This window comes from Pavona decussata, unplaced genomic scaffold (genome assembly GCF_977016875.1).
Source record: "Pavona decussata unplaced genomic scaffold, jaPavDecu1.1 SCAFFOLD_83, whole genome shotgun sequence".
Taxonomy (NCBI): Eukaryota; Metazoa; Cnidaria; class Anthozoa; order Scleractinia; family Agariciidae; genus Pavona; species Pavona decussata.
In genome coordinates, this window is record NW_028145501.1 from 837,517 (window position 1) to 843,342 (window position 5,826).

Sequence of the window (5,826 nt, forward strand, 5' to 3'; positions counted from 1 at the left end):
AAATTAAAGAAAGAAAGAAAGAAGGAAAAGAATAAAAAACGAAAACCGCAATTTATTCCCCACTGCTGGACTACACATTGACCCACAACCTATTTCTAGCTAATTTTAGCCTCTCTTTTCAACACGAATCCGCCTTGGTCTAGTGGATGTAAGTTTGGCATTCTTGACTTAAACTCATGATAGCCGTATTTCTGTTGTTGTTTAAATGACGAGGAGGGGTTTCGCCACCACTGACCGGAGATTTTTTTTTTTCCTAGATTATTATCTCTGTACAATTTTTTTCCTTGTTAAAAAAAATTTTGTCTTGTTAAACTGAAATATCCAACAAAAAAAAAAAAAAAGAAAGAAAAGAAAAATAAATCTAAGATTAAGAAGAAAAAAAACGTAAAACTGTTGGTTGATGGTGTAGAACCCCCCTCCCCATTCGTCTTAAGTCAACACGACTTCAATTAAACGACGGCAGAGAGATAGGCCGTCATGTGTTTAAGTCAAGAAGCGCGAGCTTATCCACTAGACCACGGAGGCTTCGTATAACAAAGAGGGGTCAAATTTACCTAGAAGTAGGTTGTAGGTCCTATTGTTATTTCTGGTCCTATTGTTTTCGGTGAATATATTACTGTTAATTAGGCATATTTTATTGTGCACGTGCAGAATTTGGTTGTCGGGTGCGTTTTTGTAACACACACACAAAAAAATAAAACAAATTTTTTTCTCAATCAAAAGGTTTACAACGAACGAAAATATCTTGTTTACAAGTTTAGCAGAAGACTCAACTCTAATCAAAGGTTTTGTAACTATCGAAAGAAATTGTCAAAACATAAGCCATTTTGATAAAAATATATGGGTTGTGAGAGGGTGCTAATTGTTAAAGAAATCGCATCAGGAATAATTTTTCTACAAACTTATATTTCGTGGGAAATAGGTAATAATTAGTTTGGCAAAGGAAATGCATCAATAAAATAACAAACCATTGATTCGCTATTTTGATAAAAATAGTTCGTGTAAGCGTGCAAATTATTGGTAAATCTGATGAAAACAGGTAGCAAAACTTTACTCCAACCGGGAGCAAATTGAGTTCAAAACAAAATATCCGATATACCTGCAAATTCTCCTAACTGATATTGAAAGTATTGTATGCAAGAATCACGGAGAATTGTTATTTTGAGCTTGCATGGGAAATGTTAATGACACTGAGCTTGTTTAGGAAACATTTCCATTTATCTTGCTTGTCTTTTGTTTCAGTTATTCGTCTCAAGTTGGACGCACTTAAGCGAGGACAAGAATAACGAAGAACAAACAAAGCTTTGTCACACTGTAGTTCATAGGAGGGTTTCAGGTAAAATTTTACACATTTTTTACGAAGTCGCGCTACAAAGGATTTGGATTATTTACGGAGATCAGCACAATTTTCTTGCAAATCATAGTCTGGACGTCGGCAAAAAAAATTATAGATCGTAAATATTAACCATACTTGAAACAGAATTTGTAAACAGAAACGTGAATGCAAATAATTACGTTTTCACAACAAAAGCAAATGTGGCCTAGCATTGAATTTGAATTTTTCGTTTGTCGTTAGCTTTCAAAAACGTGAAATTTTTGAACATATTTCGTGGAGAGCCAAACCTTTGTAGCGCGGCTTTTGGAAGAAAAGACTTTCGGATTATCAGCTTTCAACTACACGATTCAAATTTTTGAGAAGACAGAATTAATCGAAGGTATTTTGAATTTGACTTTAGTTTGCAAGGCAACAGCCAATTCGAAATCGACTTTTGGAGGAAAAAAACTTTCGGATTGTCAGTTTTCAACTGCACGATGCAAATATTCAGAAGACAGAATTCATCGAAGGTATTTTGATTTTACTCTAGTTTGCAAGGCAACAACCAATTCGAAATCGACTTTTGGAAGAAAAAACTTTCGGATTATCAGTTTTCAACTGCACGATGCAAATATTCAGAAGACAGAATTCATCGAAGGTATTTTGATTTTACTCTAGTTTGCAAGGCAACAACCAATTCGAAATCGACTTTTGGAAGAAAAAACTTTCGGATTATCAGTTTTCAACTGCACGATGCAAATTTTCAGAAGACAGAATTCATCGCACGTATTTTGAATGTAGTTTGCCAGTTTACTACAGCCAATTTTCTAAATCGCGTTCACAAAATTAACACTTAAATTGATTAAAGCAACTTAAAACGAAATTTCAAACTACAAGTAGTTATAATAGGGAAATCAAGAAACTTGAACTTTAGTTTCGAATAGCGCTCCGTCAATTGCTTTCAGGAAACTTTTTTTACAGGGAAAATACTTGCTAAAAGTTTGGTTTTCAGTAGCTGTTGATTGAGACTTTGCATCGTGCATATTTTCTAGAACGAATTTAAAATTCACTTGCTTCTTGCAGTCGAAATTATTCTCATTTTTCTTTCAATTGCAATGAAGTTGTTGCTGGTGATGCGTTAGCCATTTACTCAACTCCTTACAAAAATCGTAGTTTTTGCTATGAAAATAGCTTTTGCCATATATAAAAAAAAGACTTAAAAACATTTTGCTAGTCATTTACTTATTCAAATAATTGTATTATTGTTTCTACTATTTAATCAACTACTCTAGTAAGCAACGCAGTTTTCAATGTAAAATAAGTATTTTATTGTCTTGTAAATAATATTAACAATCAATAAAGAACAGTATTGTTGAATGAACTTGTGTTTATTACTTACAGTGTATTCAATAGCAGCATCACAAAAGCATCCGGGAAACTAGTCACTTTGTAGGCTATCTCTTTTACTTTTTTTTGCCTAGGAGAGGTTGCCGACCGGGAAAAAAAATTCTGCACTTTTAAAAAAGTTCTGGTAGAAATTCAAAACATACTTGTTCTTTTGAAGGGCTAACTCTGTCCAAAACACCGTGCAGATTTTTCCCGCCAAAAGACTTAGTATATTATTCACTTCAAACCAAACTACAGTCAAAAGCGCAGTTCTTTTTTCCTAAGAGGACAAATCAACACATGAAAAGACTTAGTTAAATTCTTACCTAGTTTTCTGGCCCCATTTGAAAGCGCAGTAATAACTTAGGCAAAAGACTTAGAATATTTTTACACTGAGTTTTCAGCCTGCCAAACAAATTTGACTGTAAAAGCGTAGCGATTTTCTTGACAAAAGTCAAATGCTTTCTAAACTGTTTTTGAAGACGTAATTACATTTTCAAAACAATTTTGCCTAAACGACATAAATCAGACTTAAGATATTTTGCCTGCCAGACTAGTTTGAATGTAAAAGCCTAGCGATTTTCTTGTAAAAACTAAAATGCTACCTAAACTGTTTTTACAGACGCAAAGTTTAAGGGGCGGTTTTGAAAGCATGACATATACATATTTCCAGGATCTACGCAAACTTAATTCAACATTCAAAATATTTAACATGATTTTTGTTTAACAAATAAACTAGTGAGCGGCACTTTCAGCAAAGAAATCTCAAGTTTGATTCTCCGACCGGTTTCGCCTGATAACTGACTTTATACTACTAATATAAAGTAGTAGAAAATGATTTCAAGAAACCAATAAATAAAATGCGCGCCTTAGTTCTAAATCCTGGAGTAGTGGTTATGTCAGCTTTCAACAGAAAACTAGGCTCCGCGATTACATGCTACGTACCCCAATGCCTTTATCCATCAGCAAACTAAAGGAGCTTGTCGTGGTTTAAAAACATTTTTTGTGCCTTAAAACATAATTATGTCTAGTACATTTGTCTATTGTCGACATTCGTTGCAATGAATTCCAAGTGATTAATTTTTCCGCTTTCATTTCCTTGACGACCGCCCTTTCAATTCCAAATCTAGTGAATTACTGCATAATAAAAAAAATACCACTTTGCTCCTTTAAATTGCATGGATTCAGTTGTGCAGAAAAATTCTAATCCAGCCTACACATGTAGTTTAGAAAAACAAACTATTTTAATCAAAAACAAAAAAAGAAAGTTTCTGAGACGTTCTTTCCAGTTGTGTTGTATAGTTAAAGTTTCGTCAGGATAAAAATGAAACCAACTAACTGGTACTAAATCATTTAGTGCTGTTAATTATGCTGTACAGGGAAGTTCTCACTTTTGAGTCAGTGGATGAAATCCTAAAGTGTGACCATTTAAATGAAAGCCACTGAGCAGTACTTTCCTATGCTGCTGTTTATTATGCTGTACAAGGTGGTTCTAACTTTTCAGTCAGTGGATGAAATCCTAAAGTGAGATCATTGAAATGAACGCTACTGAGAAGTACTTCCCTGTGGTTCAGTTTATGCTGGACGAAATCCTAAATTGTGATCATTGAAATGAAAGCTACTGAGCTGTACTTTCCTGTGGTGATGTTTCCTATGCTGTATAAGGTGGTTCTAGCATTTGACTAAGTGGACGAAATCATAAAGTGTGATCATTGTAATGAAAGCTACTGAGCAGTACTTCCCTGTGGTGCTGTTTATTATGCTGTATAAGGTGGTTCTAGCATTTGAGTCAGTGGACAAAATCGTTGTGTCATCATTGAAATGAAAGCTAATGAGCAGTACTTCCCTGTGGTGCTGTTTATTATGCTGTATAAGGTGGTTCTAACATTTGAGTCAGTGGACAAAATCATCAAGTGTGATTATTCAAATGAAAGCTAATGAGCAGTACTTCCCTGTGGTGCTGTTTCTTATGCTGTATAAGCTGGTTCTTGCATTTGAGTCAGTGGACGAAATCGTAAAGTGTGATTATTGAAATGAAAGCTACTGAGCAGTACTTTCCTGAATGCTGTTTCTTATACTGTATAAGGTGGTTCTAGTATTCGAGTCAGTGGACGAAATCGTAAATTATGATCATTCTAATGAAAGCTACTGAGGAATACTTCCCTGTGGTGCTGTTTATTATGCTGTATAAGGTGGTTGTAACATTTGAGTCAGTGGACGAAATCGTCAAGTGTGATTATTTAAATGAAAGCTAATGAGCAGTACTTCCCTGCGGCGCTGTTTCTTATGCTGTATAAGCTGGTTCTCGCATTTGAGTCAGTGGACGAAATCGTCAAGTGTGATTATTGAAATGAAAGCTACTGAGGAATACTTCCCTGTAGTGCTGTTTCTTGTGCTCCATAAAATGGTTCTAGCATTTGCGTCTGTGGGCGAAATCGTAAAGTGTGATCATTGAAATGAAAGCTACTGAGCAGTACTTCCCTGCGGTGTTGTTTCTTGTGCTCTATAAGGTGCTTCTAGCATTTGAGTCAGTGGACAAAATCGTCAAGTGTGATTATTCAAATGATAGTTACTGAGCAGTACTTCCCTGCGGTGCTGTTTCTTGTGCTCTATAAGGTGGTTCTAACATTTGAGTCAGTGGACAAAATCGTCAAGTGTGATTATTCAAATGAAAGCTAATGAGCAGTACTTCCCTGTGGTGCTGTTTCTTATGCTGTATAAGCTGGTTCTCGCATTTGAGTCAGTGGACGAAATCGTAAAGTGTGATCATTGAAATGAAAGCTACTGAGCAGTACTTTCCTGAATGCTGTTTCTTGTACTGTATAAGGTGGTTCTAGTATTTGAGTCAGCGGACGAAATCGTAAATTGTGATCATGCTAATGAAAGCTACTGAGGAATACTTCCCTGTGGTGCTGTTTATTATGCTGTATAAGGTGGTTCTAGCATTTGAGTCAGTGGCTCAAATCGTAGAGTGTGATCATTGAAATGAAAGCTACTGAGCGGTACTTCCCTGTGCTGCTGTTTCTTATGCTGTTCAAGAATTTGAATCAGGGGACGGAATCGTAAAGTGTGACTATTCAAATAAAAGTTACTGAGCATTATATTCCTGTGGTGCTGTTTTCTAG

At 35.4% G+C, this 5,826-nt stretch overlaps 2 long non-coding RNA genes across 5 annotated transcripts in view; one reads left to right on the forward strand and one right to left on the reverse strand.

Moving 5' to 3' along the window:
• LOC146475721 (uncharacterized) overlaps positions 1-1,769 on the forward strand; it is a 57,405-nt gene extending 55,636 nt beyond the window's left edge. For 3 of the 4 annotated variants that reach the window (XR_014865808.1, XR_014865807.1, XR_014865809.1), the window contains exon 4: positions 1,243-1,769. This is a non-coding gene — a long non-coding RNA (uncharacterized LOC146475721). The remainder of the gene's footprint in view (positions 1-1,242) is intronic. The other variant, XR_014865806.1, reaches the window with a different exon arrangement.
• Positions 1,770-2,942: 1,173 nt separating this feature from the next.
• LOC146475728 (uncharacterized) lies at positions 2,943-4,274 on the reverse strand. The gene is made up of 2 exons (XR_014865811.1): positions 3,307-4,274; positions 2,943-3,166 (listed from the first exon to the last, which is right to left on the reverse strand). It is a non-coding gene; the product is annotated as an uncharacterized LOC146475728 (long non-coding RNA).
• Between the last annotated feature and the right edge of the window lie 1,552 nt (positions 4,275-5,826).